Below are 17,002 nucleotides of genomic sequence, written 5' to 3'. Positions count from 1 at the left end.
AAATTCTTAATGTACTATTTTACAATTTTTACCATGTTAAGTCTTCACAGTCTGGTGGATATTTTACCGGTACAGACCACCTCTGCCAGACCTGTGCCGTGGCCTGTGCTCAACCGCCACGTGTGGCTTGTGACTCCCAGGCTAAGCAGCAGAGATTTAAACACTCTCATGACTTCCTCTTAAAATGTCCCTGCCAAGAAGGAAATCTTTGAATTCAGTTGTGTTTTTGTTTTTGTTTTTGTTTAAGACTTCACCCTTGCAGCAAGTTTGAAAAGAAACTTGAACATGTTTGTAATTAATGTGTCTGAAGAGTTTATTTAACCAAAGGGAGGTGTCAGGAAATCTGCATTTTAACAGCTGCTGGTGACTCTTGGGTACACTTTGGTTTTTGGATCACTCTTCTAACTACTCCAGGCCAGTCCTTCCCCAGTCACCTTTGTGGGAACCTGTCTGTTGGCTAAATTCTCTCATACTCCAGAAGGAATGGCTTGGAGAGCTGCTGAATGTACTTCTCTTGAGGTATGGACCTCAAGAGAGGGACAGCAGACTCCTGGCTCTAGACCCTGCTACGTGTCCCAGACATAGTGGCCTTAAGCATGTGCTTTGTACCTGGAAAGGCTCAGTAATGGTGACTGCTGTTTTCAGGTCACCTGGTTTCAGAACCAAGTCCTGCCATCTAGAAACCATGTGATTTGGACACATTTCTTTTTTCTTTCTTTCTTTTTTTTTTTTTTAAAGATTTATTTGTCAGAGAGAGAGAGAGAGAGCACACAAGCAGGGGGAGCAGCAGGCAGAGCAGGCAGAGGGAGAAGCAGGCTCCCCACCGAGCAAGGAGCCTGATGCGGGACTTGATCCCAGGACTCGGGGATCATGACCTGAGCCAAAGGCAGTGGCCCAATCAACTGAGCCACCCAGGCGCCCCTTCTTTTTTCTTTCTTTAAGATTTTATTTATTTATTTGACAAAGAGAGATCACAAGTAGGCAGAGAGGCAGGCAGAGAGAGAGGAAGGGAAGCAGGCTCCCCGCTGAGTAGAGAGCCCGATGCAGAACTTGATCCCAGGACCCTGGATCATGACCCAAGCCGAACGCAGAGGCTTTAACCCACTGAGCCACCCAGGTGCCCCATCTGCCAGACTTCTTTAATGAGCAATCTAGAGTGGGCTAAGATTTCCATGAAAAACCGTCGTCCACCTTTAAATTGGCAGCGGCCCGTGCAGCAGAAGGAAAGGAATGTTTTAACAGGAAACCTGAAAGAACAAACTAGTGCTAACACTAATACCATCACTAACCCTAAAACTAGTAAGAGCAGTTGCCATTTATTGGGCCCTTACTAGGCACCACGCGCTTAACTCTTGTTACAACTAAGAACCATAAAGAGTGATTGCAAGAGGCACCTGGGTGGTTCAGTCAGTTAAGTGTCTGCCTTTGGCTCAGGTCATGATCCTGGGGTCCTGGGATTGAGCCCCATGTCAGGCTCTCTGCTCAGCGGGGAGTCTGCTTCTCCCTCTTCCCCTACCCCCGCTCTCTCTCTCTCTCTCAAATAAATAAATAAAGTCTTTTTAAAAATTGATTTGTAATATTACTGAGCACCAATGGCATAGGGTCGAGAAATCTTATTCTTCAGAATCATAAACTATGAAAAACTTCCCTGCTTGAAATCTTTTCCCTTAAAGATACTGAAGGTTCTGAGCGATGCATGACCCTATGACACATGGCAACTTTGGTTTCCAGCCTTGGTGCAGAGCTTCTGATAGAGGGTTTGGGGATGTGACATTCCACAGTTATTTGATTTCAGAGTGAGGAGACAAGCGTCCTGAATTCACTCCCTAGCCTGGATGTCATCAGACTTTGAGTTTCTTTTTTCTTTTTTTCCAATTTTTGTTGTTGTTCATTTGACAGAGAGAGAGAGCAAGAGAGGCAACATAAGCAGGGGCAGTGGGAGAGTGAGAAGCAGGCTTCCTGCCGAGCAGGGAGCCCAATGTGGGGCTCGATCCCAGAACCTTGAGATCATGACTGAGCTGAAGGCAGAGGCTTAAACCCACTGAGCCACCCAGGAGCCCAGACTTAAAGTTTCTAACAGAGCCTAAGCCAGTTTCTAAGGAGGTGTGGCCAAGGCCATAAAACCCCTCTTCCTTTGAATTGTTACTACTTTCTTACCAGTAACAGCATCGTTCCTCCTGCCTCAGACAAAGATTCCCGAAAAACCCAACCACCACACTGTTCTTACTTCCTGATGATAAGCAGCTGCTCCTGCTTACGCCCTGTTTTTTTCCCCGAATCATCCCGCAAAAGCCCCAACCTGTATGAAAACCCCTTCCTACTCTGTTTATTTGAGATGCCCATGGCTTGCCATGGTCTGTGTGCTCCCTTAACCTCTACCCTTGTCACATATAGAGATGGTCCAAAGGACTTAAGCATTATTATCCCCATATTTAAAGATGAAATCCTGAGGTGAAGAAATGTGTCCATGGGGTGCCTGGGTGGCTCAGTGGGTTAATGCCTCTGCCTGTGGCTCAGGTCATGATCCCAGGGTCATGGGATCGAGTCCCGTATTGGGCTCTCTGCTCTGCATGGAGCCTGCTTCCTCCTCTCTCTCTGCCTGCCTCTCTGCCTACATGTGATCTCTGTCAAATAAATAAATAAAATCTTTAAAAAGAAAAAAACCAAAAAAACAAAAACATTCCTTTCCTCCTGCTGCACGGGCCACTACCAGTTGAAAGGTGGACAATGGTTTTTCATGGAAATCTCAGCCCACCCTGGATTGCTCATTAAAGAAGTCCGGCAGAGGCTCCTGGAGCAGCCCCCCGGGTTCTAACACTGTCCTCAGCCAGAGGCTCTCTTTTCCTCAGGGAGCACGGCCTTCCTCTCCTTAGAATTCTGCTTTGCCGTCTGGGTGTCACTTCTGGACTTTGTTTGGTTTTTCATGAACAGATCTCCTCAGCTCCTTGGGGAAGGGATCTTATGTTATCAGGAGGCCGCCGCATGTGTCGGCCCAGCTGTGCTAGAGAATGTCACTTGTGTGTCCGCACGCATGGGCACACGGAACATCCGAGGTGCCCCAGGTACCGCGGGCTCTTTTGATTCCTGGGCACCGCCCAGCGCTGTACCCCCACCTCCACTCTCCTTTACACCCGAGGACACGCCGTAGTGTGCAGTGGCTTTGTCCGACTGGTTCTTCCAGCTCTGTGACCTTCCTCCTCTGAGTGTGGTCATCAGACTTGACAGCTATGTGTCTCTCCAAACCGGACAGGAGCCTGCCTCACCCTGTCCCTCTAAATGGGACAAGATCTTTCTGAAAATAAGCCACCAGGACAGGACACACAGACCACCAAGGGCACAGCAAGAGTCAGCAGGACAAATATATCTTGTGGTAATCTGCAATTCTCAAAGTCTGAAGATGCATTTCACTGTGATCGGGAACGTGTTGCACTGGCTACTAATTCTTTAGAAAATATCTTTTTCCAGGGCGCCTGAGTGGCTCAGTTGGTTAAGCAACTGCCTTCAGCTCAGGTCATGATCCTGGAGTCCTGGGATTGAGTCCTGCATCGGGCTCCCAGCTCTGAGGGGAGTCTGCTTCCCCCTCCTCTCTCATGCTCTGTCACTGTCTCAAATAAATAAGTAAAATCTTTGGGAAAAAAAAAAAAAAACAAAGAAAATGTCTTTTTCTGTAAACCAGGAATATCTTTTTTTCCCATCAGTAAATATAGTTTCAACTGCTCATTGTAGAAAACAGTACATTTTCATACAAATCATACAAAATTGATAGAATACTGATCACTGCTGCAGCGCAGGAATAGGTACCTGGAGGTCTGTCGAACGACTCCCTCATTGTGAGCCTATTTGAAATCGCCTGTGGTAGTGGGTAAAAACAGCCTCTCACGTGCTCTCACCCTCTGACCTGAGTTGAGACCGCACCCCAGGGCTAGGGAGATGAACAAATCCTCGAGTTCATTTGAGGTCAGTGGCCTGCTTGGAAAAGAAGACTAATAGGGAGATTTAGAGCAGGTGGTCCTCACTCTAGAAAAGCTACTACAAGGTGATAGGCCTGGGGGGTGGGGGTAAAGAGTGCTGTGGAGGGGAAGCAAAGGGGGAGCCCACTGTTCTGGGCACCAGCCTAGTCCCTTTCCTGCCTCTTGCTCAGGCTTTGAGGGCCCTAGCCCTTCATTAGCACCTGAGCCTTGTGGGAGAAACTCCTTCTTCCACTTCTAGAAGCACGATCCGAGTGCCCCCACGATGCTCCTTGCTCCACAGTTTTCTGCTTACCCCTGCCTTAGGCAGCCTTTGGTCCCCGCCCCCGCCTCCTGAGCATGGGATTGCCCCATAAGACCTGAGTGAGAGGCGCTTGGGCTCTTGGCGAGCCGCTGGTGAATGAAGTCACGTGCCACCTCTTCTGCGTGCGGGCCTTCCTGGCCATGCAGCTCGGCTGTGCTGCTTTGTCCTAGGACAGGCCAGCGCAGGTGAGAACCAGCAAACAGCCAAATGGCAGCGGCAATGAGAGCAAGGATTAATCATTTACAGGGAAAACTGAAATTTCTGGCTTTACAAGCCTTTTGGTGTGTGTTTTGTTTTTGTTTCTCTCCATTCTATTTTGCTTGTGCAATATTTAAAACATAATCATAAAAACCAGGATAATAAATGTCTAATATTGGGTCTAAGACCAAAGTTATTCCTGTTAGTAATTCTTAATTGGGGCTTTCCCCTAAAAATTTGTATTTGGGGACTTGCTTAAAAGCACCTGGAGGGGGGTGCCTGGGTGGCTCAGTGGGTTAAGCCTCTGCTTTCGGCTCAGGTCATGATCCCAGGGTCCTGGGATCGAGCCCCACATCGGGCTCTCTGCTCCGCAGGGAGCCTGCTTCCTCCTCTCTCTCTCTCTGCCTGCCTTTCTGCCTACTTGTGATCTCTGACTGTCAAATAAATAAATAAAATCTTTTTTAAAAAAAATAAAATAAAATCTTGGTTGGCTCAGGCAGTTAAGCATCTGCCTTCAGCTCAGGGCATGATCTCGGGGTCCCGGGACAGAGCCCCGCATCAAGCTCTGAGTCTGCTTGTCCTTCTACCCTCCCCCCATTCATTCTCTCCCTCTCTCAAATAAATAAATCTTTTAAAAATAAATAAATAAATACACCTAAAGAATGGCTGACCTTGCCTAATCCTCTCATTTTACTAAAGAAATTCAGGGCCAGAGAAGGTGAGTGAGTGACCCAAAGTCACACAGCTAGCTAGTAAGGGCTAGAAGGAAGAGCTGCAGTTCCTGACCCCAGGCCACCTGCCTTGCCTAAGGTTTGGGACCACTAGACCCAACCAAGTCCATCTTCTTGACTTACTAGAAAGGAAACTATCAGGTTCCTCCGGCCCCCTCCCTGAAGACGGTATTTGTCCAAGTATGGGACCACCTGTTCCAGAACCGGTCCAGATGCCTGTGAAAGATGCAGTTCCGGTCTCAGCCCTTCACCAACCTTAGACGAATTATCTGACTTCTCTAGACCCCAGCTGCCCATCTAGGAAGGAAACAGAGCATCGCTTCACAGAAATGCATGGAAGAGCTCCCATACAATTTCCGACATAATGGTGGCTACTGTTCCCTCTTAATTCCCAAGGACGACAAGACAGTCATTGTGTTGAACCCCGGGGGACAGAGATGACCCTGCCAGTCCTCCTCCTTAGGGAGCTCACAGTCTAACCGCTGACACAATGAGTCCTTCCTCTTCAAACCAAGGCTCCCACTCTTAATGATTCAATGAGGACTGTGTTGTTTGCTTTTTCCAGAACAAGAAGCTATTTGTACCACAGAAAGGAACCCCATGCTGGTTGAGGGCATTCTCTCACCCTGAAGGTAATAACCCTCCTCAGTTTCCTCATCTGTAAGATGGGCTTTCTCCATCCTCAGGGTGAGGAAGACAAGCATATCTGGGTCATGTGCAGAGGCCTGGGGAGCTCTCTGAGAAAGCCGTACTGACAGGGACAAGAAGTCCTGGGAGCAGACCCCCACGTGGGCCTCCCCTCAGGAGAAGCCCCTCAGGAGAAGCCCACGGGACCTGGCTGAGAGAGAGGGCACCATGGCCAATGAAACCAATGAGGTGGGAAACCCCAAGGCGCCGCCCAGCCCACCTGGCCAACACCTGCAGAGCTCTTGCCTGCCCAGACCTGTCTCTGTCCAGAAGGGAGAGGCTACCCTGAGCTGTCCCTCCGACGAAGCCTTCAACTTTCTTTTTCCTTTCCAGCTTCAACTTCCAAGCTGAATGGACACAGAGAGTTAGTTCTCCTGTTGTTTCTAGGCCGCAGGTGACAGAAAAAGTAGCACCTTTGCTGGGACAGCTGCAGGGAGGCAAGAGAGGGAGGCCAGGAGGTGCTGCCTCCAACAGCCACCCTGGCCCCAGCAACAAAGTCGACCCTGTTTCCACCCCGCTATAAGCGGTTTCGGCTACGGGGACGCTGTTCAGAGAAAAGTCTGGCTCACACTTTCAAACGGGAGATGCGCCCCTCTGCTTTGCCAGGCTTTCTTAATTTACTGCATCAAAGTTTAAATACATGTGAAGCAATTACTTCAGCTAATTCATGCAAATCATTAACTTGACCCTCCAACAGTCCTGTTCTTATTAGTCTCAATTGTGAGAGGAGAAACCCAGGTGGCCGAGGGTAGCCGACCCAGGACATCGGACCATCAGAGCAGCTCGGTTTTTCACAACATCCTCCTCTCCACAACAAAATTATTTCCATTAAGAATCATGGAATGAGGGGCGCCTGGGTGGCTCAGTGGTTTGGGCTGCTGCCTTCGGCTCGGGTCATGATCTCAGGGTCCTGGGATCGAGCCCTGCATCGGGCTCTCTGCTCAGCAGGAAGCCTGCTTCCCTCTCTCTCTCTCTCTCTGCCTGCCTCTCTGCCTACTTGTGATCTCTGTCTGTCAAATAAATAAATAAAATCTTTAAAAAAAAAAAAAAAGAATCATGGAATGAAACAAATCATAAAAAGGGCCAAAAAAGAAACACAGGGAAGTGTTTCTTGTATTCAACTTTGTATATCAACCATAAGAGACTCTTAATCATAGGAAACAAACTGAGGGTTGCTGGAGGGGAGGGGGGTCGGGGGATGAGGTAACGGCGGGGATGGACATTGGGGAGGCCACGTGAGGTCCTGACAACCGGGTGTCATATAAGACTGATGAATCACAGACCTGTGCCCTTGAAACAAATAATACATTATATGTTAATTAACTGAATTTAAATCTTTTAAAAAAACTTATATCAAGGGGCACCTGGGTGGCTCCGTGGGTTAAGGCCTCTGCCTTCGGCTCGGGACAAGATCCCAGGGTCCTGGGATCGAGTGCTGCATCGGGCTCTCTGCTCGGCAGGGAGCCTACTTCCTCCTCTCTCTCTGCCTGCCTCTCTGCCTACTTGCGATCTCTGTCTGTCAAATAAATAAATAATAAATCTTTTTAAAAGAAAAAACTTATATCAAAACATATATTTTTTGGCTTCCCTTTTTTATTCCTTATCAAATTATTATAACAACAGCATATGACTTGTAACAGAGAAAAACCATACACAACTCCAGTCTCCTAAGAAAAATCACGTGTTTATTTCTCCATCATCCACTTACAGCCTACAACCATATGTGCACATATCTCTCCATGGCTTTAATGACAGAAAATCTTCTATTTTTATGCTTTCTTTTTGTTGCCTGCCATATTATAAGCATTTCCAACATGGTAATAAAATCTTTATAATTATGGTTCGAAGCGGCTGCAGGGGACAAATGAGAAGTCTACCAGATGAACATCAGTGCAAGCGGGGGGCGGGGGGGCGACAAGATAAACATAACAACTCGGTATTTTTTTGTTTCAACAACTAAGGCAATGCAAGACATTTCTCAGGGGCAGAAATACAAAGTCATCTCTGTTAAAACACAAATACTATGGGTGCCTGGGTGGTTCAGTGGTTAAAGACTCTGCCTTCGGCTCAGGTCATAATCTCAGGGTCCTGGGATCGAGTCCCACATCGGGCTCTCTGCTCAGCAGGGAGCCTGCTTCCTCCTCTCTCTCTCTGCCTGCCTTTCTGCCTACTTGTGATCTCTCTCTCTGTGTCAAATAAATAAATAAAACCTTGGAAAAAAACCCACAAATACTCCATTACAGAAAGAAGTAATAGATTAAGTACTTTTTAATTATATCAACGTTGGGGTAGGGATTTGGGTTTTTTGTTTTTTTGTTTTTTTTTTTTACAAGAAGGGAAAAAACACATGAAGAAATGTTTCCAAATGAATGAATGGATGAGCAAACTCATGAGCCAATGAGCCAAATCATTTGTTTTATTCTCTGAATCAATTGTCGCTGCTAAAAAGAATAATAATAATCACACATTCTGTTATTGTTAAGTTTCTATCCTGCAGACACACACACACACACACACACACACACGCATGCACGCGCACACACTGTTGGATTTAGGCCTCTCGTTTTCACTGAAAAATCCCCCATTCCCCATTCCTTATAATTTTTTTTAATTTTTTCAATTTATTTATTTTCAGAAAAACAGTATTCATTATTCTTTCACCACACCCAGTGCTCCATGCAATCCGTGCTCTCTATAACACCCACCACCTGGTACCCCAACCTCCTACACCCACGCCACTTCAAACCCCTCAGACTGTTTTTCAGAGTCCATAGTCTCTCGTGATTCACCTCCCCTTCCAATTTCCCCCGACTCCCTTCTCCTCTCTAACACCCCTTGTCCTCCATGCTATTTGTTATGCTCCACAAATAAGTGAAACCATATGATAATTGACTCTCTCTGCTTAACTTATTTCACTCAGGATAATCCTTATAATCCTTATAATTCTTTTTCTCGCCCAGGTTAGATGAGGATGAGTGAGCTCTGAAATCTGTGTTTGGTGCGCCGCCTAGTGGACGTAGTCTCTCCACAGCTGACCTAGATCCCAAACGTTAGGAAGCTCTTCAAACGTTCTTCAAACAGGTTGTTCCTCATTACCAAATCCATTATCAGTTCCTGACCACCGATTAATAAACCCAAACCTATTTCCAACCTTAGCCAGCGTTTTTATTGCAATTTGAAAGAGGGCAATATACCCGAGCAACAAACTATCCCAATGGAACAAGTGAGAACAGAGTTTGACATTAAAGTTAAATAAATGCACTGAAAAATCAATGTGTCATGTGTCTGTGATAGCACAGGGGAGCATCTTGACACTGGTTAAGCAACAAATGACAAAAATTCAGAGAGAAATTAGTAGGTAAACAATTGTAGTTTGAAGTATTACCACATTCCTCTGTAGTCAAGCAGCATAATTAATAAAACTGGGCTATTAGCAATCTATAACTTCCCATACCTGGAAAAAATAAATGCACATTCCTTTTGAGGGATGCAACATTTAAAACAATATAGTAAGCCGTAAAGCTACAAATCCCAAAGGATCCATACCATTCGAACTGTAGTCTTTGACGACAGAGCAATAAAATTAGACATTTATAACTAGAGTTTTTTAAAATCTCAAGACAAGCAAAGTTCTATGAAATATTTGGGGCAATGGAAATAATAACTTCAATTTTTGAAAGCAAAGCGTGGTGACCTCTAAAAGAATGGAAATATCATCTCGTGGCTTCCCAACTAGTCAAGAAAAAAAAAGAGATTATAGAAAATTGGTAATATTTTCAATCCAGACAAAAATAGGACAAAGTAAAAGGGACGAATATTAAAAAGATAATACAAAATGAGATTGTGGAAATAAATCCAAATGTATTAATAATTATAAGAAAGATAAACATAATAAACTCAGATATTAAAAGAATGTATCAGATCAAAGTCCTAAAAATCCAATAAAACACTGCTTATGAGAGAGACCTATAACAAAACCTCAAAAAGAAATTGAAAATAAAGGGATGAAAGACTGGCTTAACCACATAACATAGGCAAATAAACCATATGGTATTTAAAAAATTAATATAATGAAGAGGAACAGTACATAATAAAGGAATACGCCGTTAAGAGAAGAGGGCAAAAATCTTGGTAGATAGAATAACAGAGCCGAGTCCCTTTTTAAAATATGCACACAGGGGCGCCTGGGTGGCTCAGTGGGTTAAGCCACTGCCTTCGGCTCAGGTCATGATCTCAGGGTCCTGGGATCGAGTCCCGCATTGGGCTCTCTGCTCAGCAGGGAGCCTGCTTCCTCCTCTCTCTCTGCCTTCCTCTCTGCCTACTTGTGATCTCTCTCTGTCGAATAAATAAATAAGATCTTTTAAAAAATAAATAAATAAAATAAAATATGCACACAGATTCTTGAACCCCTTCTCCTTCAAAAGATGGAGATTAACTCCCGGGCCTTGAATATGGGCTGAGCTTATCCAAACTAATCATAAAAGACATCACAGATTCTGCCTCGTGCCCTCTTGAATCACTTGCTCCGAGGAAAGCCAGCTTCCATGGCCATGTGGACACTCCAGCAGCCCGAGAGAGGTTGGCAGGGAGAGAGCCTGCATCAAGCTCCCAACCGTGTGAGTGAACTTGGAACCAGTCCTCCAGCCCCAGGTATACCCTCAGAGGACAGTGTCCCCACAGACAGACTCCAAACCAGAACCACCGAGCTAAGCCATTTCTGAATCTCAGACTCAGAAGCTGTGAAAACTATGCAAGTGTAGTGTTGTTTTAAGCCATTAAGTTTAGGGATGGGGGGGTAATTTGTTATATAGTAACAGATGATAAAATGGCTTCAAGTTATAGAAAGTGAGAAGGGCTGTAATGACCAAAAGAAATAGACAAATGCCTAGGCCTCGTGGGAGATTTTAATAGCCTCTATTCTATCATAAATGGGCAGATCATGCAGAAAAAAAATGGGAAAATAGAAGATAATAATACTCTTAGCTCATAGTTACTAAGAACCTACCTGCCAGGCACCGTTCAAAGTACTGTGTGCGTGGATATAAACACTTACACATATAAAAAATAGAAAGCAAACATTCCTTCAAATGTGAAAGGAGCATCACAAATATTGACCAGTTAGAAGATCACAAAGAAAATCTCAGTGTGGTTCAAATAATCTGTCATACTAATCACTGTCTCTACTAGCGATGCAACTAAGTTAAAAAGCAACAGTTTTTTTTAAAGGTTTTATTTATTTATTTGACACAAAGAGAGAGAGATCACAAGTAGGCAGAGATGCAGGCAGAGAGAGAGAGGAGGAAGCAGGCTCCCCGCTGAGCAGAAAGCCCGATGCGGGGCTCTATGCGGGGCTCAATCCCAGGACCCTGAGATCATGACCTGAGTCAAAGGCAGAGGCTTAACCCACTGTGCCACCCAGGCACCCGAAAAAAAGCAATAATTTTTTTTTAAAGTATTTTTAATCCACATTTGAGAACTTAGCAATTTATTCCCAAATAGCTCATGGTTAAAGGTGAAATGACACTTATTTAGAAGTGAGCAATGGAAGTACAGTTGACCCTTGAAAAACACAGGTTTGAATTTCGTGAGCCCACTTACACAAAGGTTTTTTTTAATATATATAAATACAGTACAATACTATAAATGTATTTTTCTCTTGTGATTTTCTTTTTTTTTAAGATTTTATTTATTTATTTACTTATTTGTCAGAGAGAGAGAGAGCACAAGCAGGCAGAGCAGCAGGCAGAGGCAGAGGCAGAGAGAGAAGCAGACTCCCCACTGAGCAAGGAGCCAGATGTGGGACTTGATCCCAGGATCCTGGGATCGTGACCTGAGCCGAAGGCAGTGGCATAACCAAATGACCCAACCAGGTGCCCCTATAAGGATAGTTTAATAATAATAAATTAATTTAGATAATTTAATAATAAATTCTATCAATATTCAGTACATTACATTAACAATTGTTAATTGTTAATAAATAATTAACAATTAAAGAAAAACGTGTTGCCATCTTAATAGATGCAGAAGAGGCATTTGATACAATTAAACATTCATTCATTTATTTTTAAAGATTTTATTTATTTGACAGAGAGAAATCACAAGCAGGCAGAGGGGGAGGGAGAAGTAGGCCCCCTGCTGAGCAGAGACCCCCCCCCCCAGACGTGGGGCCCCTGGGGCCCCTGGGGCTCCTGGGGCTCCTGGGGCTCCATCCCAGGACCCCGGGACCATGACCTGAGCCGAAGGCAGAGGCCCAACCCACTGAGCCACACAGGCACCTGCAAAACATTCATTTATTTTTAACAACACTCAGCAAACTGGAGATTAAAAGACACTTCCTTTACTATGGTGATGCCCAGATCCAGACTATGAGGGACTGACCTAAACTAACACAGATCAGGTTTCCTGGTACTGGCCACCAGTGAAGCTTGCACACCTCAGTGAAGTGCGACCAGGGGCTTGTGGGAAGTATTTTGGGGAAGTTTCAAGGCAACATGGTTTTATTCTGGACTAAGTGCTACCATAAAGTGGGGGTAATACTATATTTCAATTTTTACCTAGGAGACCCTCTGGACCTTTGTCATGGCTCTCTGCCTGCTACACAGTCTCTACCCCTGGTAATTATGACACCTAGAGCAGACTTTAAAACCTCCAAGGTGGGGGGCTGCTGGCTGGCTCAGTTGGTGGAGCATATGACTCTTTTTTTTAAGACTTTATTTATTTGACAGACAAAGATCCCAAGTAGGCAGAGAGGCAGGCAGAGAGAGAGAGGTAGAAGCAGGCTCCCTGCTGAGCAGAGAGTCCGATGCAGGGCTCGATTCCAGGACCCTGGGATCATGACCCAAGCCGGAGGCAGTGGCTTTAACCCACTGAGCCACTCAGGCGCTCCGGAGCATATGACTCTCGATCTCAGGGTCCTGAGTTCAAGCCCCACATTGGGTATAGAAATTAAATAAACAAATAAAAATAAACTTAACAAAAGTATTGCCTGGGTGGCTCAGTCAGTTAAGCATCCAACTCTTGGTTTGGCTCAGGTCATGATCTCAGAGTCATGAGATCGAGCCCCGTGTGGGGCTCTGGGCTCTGTGGGGAGTTTGCCTAAGATTCTCTTTCCTTCTCTCCCTGCGTCTCTCTGCAACCCCCCACACCACCTCTCTCTCCTTTTCTCTCTCTCTAAATTAAAATCTTTAAAAAAAAATAGACTTAAAAAAATAAAATAAGATAAAAAACATGAATGCCTGCTTCTAGCATACAAAATGCTCACAGAACATAAAATTACATAAAGTTATTAAACCATTTACTGGGTCTAGTTATTTTTGAATGTTTGCACCCATTTGCTTGAGGATATATGCATGTATAGTTGTGGGTGTGGTGTTTTTTTATAATGTGGTCACATGAATAAATTACTTTGAAAAAATGTAGCATGTAGGTACCCCTATGTAAGTTTGTAGTCCCTCATTTATAACAGCTGCATAGTATTTCGTTTCATTTTATAGTTAAAGGAGGATGGCTGGGTTTGTTTTTTGGTAATTTATGTTCTCATGTTCTATTAAAAAATGTTGTAGTACATGAAGATACAAAGAAACAGGAAACTTCCAAGTACCTCTCCACCTACAGGATAATAGTTAAAGCCCTGAGGACAGTCCTCAAAACCCTTCCCCACAGAGCCACTGTCTTCCAAGCTATGCCCTCAGGCAGCACCCCTCCAACCACACACCCTCATTTCCAGCCACACCAGACTCCTCCGCGCTCCCCAACATCACAGCCTCTGACACCCCTCTAGGCCATGGCCCACACCTTCAGCTCTGCCTACAAGTCCCCCACCCTTGTTTATCTTTTTCCTTCCTGGCAAACTCCTATGGCTTCAAGACCCAACTCCAATGTCATGCACTCAGCAAAGCTCTAGGCTCTTGCTCCGCACGCCTGTCCCCCTGTGTCGTCGCCTCCTCATCATTCCGGCCACCTTTCCTGCCTCTCTCTTACCCTTCCTCGTCCTCCTTTCCAACATCTTTTTCCTCTGGGTGCTGAGGAGTCACGGGTGAACCGGGAGGGGGCAGATCAGTGAGGAGACTTAGAGAGCCCCCTGTGAAAACCTCAAGGGAGGAGGAGCAGGTCTGCTCGTCAGCTTGGACAGACCAGCCCCCAGCACCGGGGGCGGCGGGGAGTGGGGGGGACTTTGCTGATGCTCAGGGAACGGCTGTTGGATGACAGGAGTCACTTCTACATTGACGTGTGTCCCCCAAGGGATCCCCTCTAGCCTGAACCCCCAGTTCCCGTGAGTGTGACCTTATTTGGAAATACGGTCTTTGCAGATGTGATCAGGTTAGGATGAGGTTATGCTGGGTTGGGTAGGCTTTAATCCGAATACTGGTGTCCTCATAATGGAGGGACATTTGGACACAGGCACACAGGGGAGACTGAAGGCAGACGCAGGCATTGGAGTGATCTGTGAACCAACCGTCAGACAGGAAAGACTGCTGGCAGCACCAGCAGCAGGGCGAGCCAAGGAAAGATGTCCCCCTCGGGAGCCTTCTGAGGATGAATGACCCCTTGATTTTGAACTTCTATCCTCCAAAACTGTGAGAATAAATTTCTGTTGCTTTAAGCTACCCTGTTTGGGCAGCCCTAGGAGCCGACTTTAAAACCTCCATACAGAGCCCAAGACTCATTGCTCAGAAACTCCGGAGTCGCCTGCCCCCTCCGCTGTCCCGGGAGGCCGCAGCTGTCCCAGGCTCTCCCAGTCCATCTCCCCCGACCCGACGCCGGCCTCAGCCTCCCGGCTCCGACCCGCACAGCACCGCCGCCCCATCCACACTAGATGGCGCCAGCGGACTGAGCCGTGGCCGCTCCCGGCGCACCGAGGGCTGCGGAAGGGACTCTGCAAATCCGAGCCCATCAGACGCCCAACTCCTTTAAGTTCTTTCCAGAGAAAGCGGCTTTTGTTCAGGCACAGAGGAAATCGGATCCTCTCCCCTGCAAACTGTCCTGCCAACCCCAACTCGCCCTTCCCCACGCCCGACCCCCGAGTTTGAGCGGCCTGTTGAGGGTGAGGCTGGTGGGGCCCCGGGCTGGGAGCCAAGCGCAGGCCCTGCCCGGGATGGGCAGGGCTTTCCTGCCCCAAGTACAGGCCTCGCGATGGTGATTTGGGACAGGCCGGCCGGGGTGCTCTGGGTGTGAGGACTGCTATCTCAGCACACGGGGAGGCTGCAGGAGGGAAGACAGGGTGTCTTTCTCTTCCCGGCTTGACATCTGCAGTGGCTAACGTCCTTCCGGCCCATCAGCAACTTCTACGGTCTCCTCCTCTCAGAGAAGCCCGCGTCTGAGAGCCTGTTTTGACACTTTGCTCTCTCTTTGCCCCTGAGTGTTATGCGTTGCCAAGTACTGAAGAGTTTGCCTCCAATGGATGTCTGAGATGTCTCCATTAATCTCCATTTCTCCTGCCCCGCTCTAGTCCAGGCCACCACACAGGGACCACACAGCTGGTCCAGGGACCAGCTCACCTGGACAAGCCACTTGCTGCTGAGTGTGGTCTGTGAACCAGCAGCATGGGCACCGACCAGGAACATGGAAACGTGGAGTCTCAGGTCCCCACTCCCGGTCTGTGGGATCCTGATCTACATTTTTGTAAGTTGCGGCGACCCGAGGATTCTCGAGGCTCATCTCTCTGCACCTGCCCTCACCCTCCTCCATCTATCTACAGCAGAGTAAGAAGAACCTTTTAGAGATGACGCCAGATTATTTCAGTTCCTTGAGAAACTCCTTCCATGGCTTCAGTGCTCTTAGGCAATGGACAAGGTCTTGATCATGGCCTAGCTGACTTGCCTAGCCCTGCAGCATGGTCTCGCGCCACTCTCCTGGCTCCGAGCCTTGCCTACTACTTCAGAGCTCCTGGCGCCTTGGGCCTTTTACGTGGCACCCTCCTTGCCTAGCTCACCCCTGTGCATTTTTGCATCTTATGGCTTCCTAAAAGGGAGCTCTTCCTGATCCCGCTGACCAGAGCAGTTCTCACAGCCAGGGACCGTGTGGATCTGTGCCCCTCTGTATTCCTAGGGCCCGGCACAGACCTTGGCCCACAGTAGGTGCTCAACACACACTGTTAATTACGGATGTGTCAGAGTAGGCCCATGAGTGAGTGAGTGTTTGTGTTTCCAGAAATACTGTGACTCTCCATCCCAGGATTATAAGAACCAAGCCAGCATCCAGACCCGGTCAAGCCTGAGGCTGTGTCCCCAAGAGACCAGAACCTCTTTCTGTACACTGTCCCGCTGACCCCAATTTGTGTTTGCAGCCTCAGTGTTCCAGTTGCTACTGGGAGAAGTAGGGGGGGCTGGGTCACTGCTTACCGGGTTCTGCCCTCAAAGGCAGGCTTTCCTAAATCCTTCAGCAACTTCTACAACTTCCTGTGGGGAGCAGCTACTTCTATTTTCACCCAAGAAGCCACCCCCTGGCTGTGTTTCCTACCCCCAAACGAGGGTAAGGAAACTTCCCTGGGTCCTGGCCCCTCAGTCCCATATTCCTTGACCTTCTGCACTGGCCTCTGACATGCTATTTTCAATCAGAGCTTTCCTTCATTTCTCTGGCTCCCCTCTTCCTCTCCTCACCATAGAGATGTATAGTCTTCTTGACCCTTTTGTCCATTTCTCTTCATACAGTCAAACACAGAGCTCAGAGCTTTTCACCCGAATGAGCTCCCCAAACACGTGAGCAATCTTCCCAGACGGACTCAAGCCCCCTGTGCTCTAACCACCCAAGGCCTGCCCCTCCTCCTCACTCACCAGGATGCCCGCAGTGGTCTCTAGCTTGGCTCTCACTCCAACTCGCGGTCCATTGAGTTCTTTTCTAATGTACTATGTTCAGAGCACAACATTTGGTCTTCAGATCCTTCCAAAGCCCTCACTTGCCTATGGAATCACATTCACATCCCTAGTATGACATTCGAAGTCCTGCTCCTGGATGGCTCAGTGGGTGAAGCGTCTGCCTTGGGCTCAGGTCCTGGGGTCAAGCCCTCTTCAGGCTCCCTGCTCAGTGGGGAGCCTGCTTCTCCCTCTGCCTGCCTCTCCTCCTGCTTGTGCTCTCTCTCTCTCCAGCAAATAAATAAATTAAAAATCTTAAAAGAG

At 47.1% G+C, this 17,002-nt stretch overlaps 1 long non-coding RNA gene across 1 annotated transcript in view; it reads left to right on the top strand.

The window, feature by feature from the left end:
- The window catches only part of LOC131836740 (uncharacterized), a 39,389-nt gene that overhangs the window by 15,325 nt on the left and 7,062 nt on the right, over positions 1 to 17,002 (top strand). The window lies entirely within an intron of this gene.

The sequence above is a fragment of the Mustela lutreola genome, chromosome 7 (assembly GCF_030435805.1).
Source record: "Mustela lutreola isolate mMusLut2 chromosome 7, mMusLut2.pri, whole genome shotgun sequence".
Classification (NCBI taxonomy): domain Eukaryota; kingdom Metazoa; phylum Chordata; class Mammalia; order Carnivora; family Mustelidae; genus Mustela; species Mustela lutreola.
Note: the sequence above shows the minus strand (reverse complement) of the source record. Positions and strands in the feature narration are given on the sequence as shown.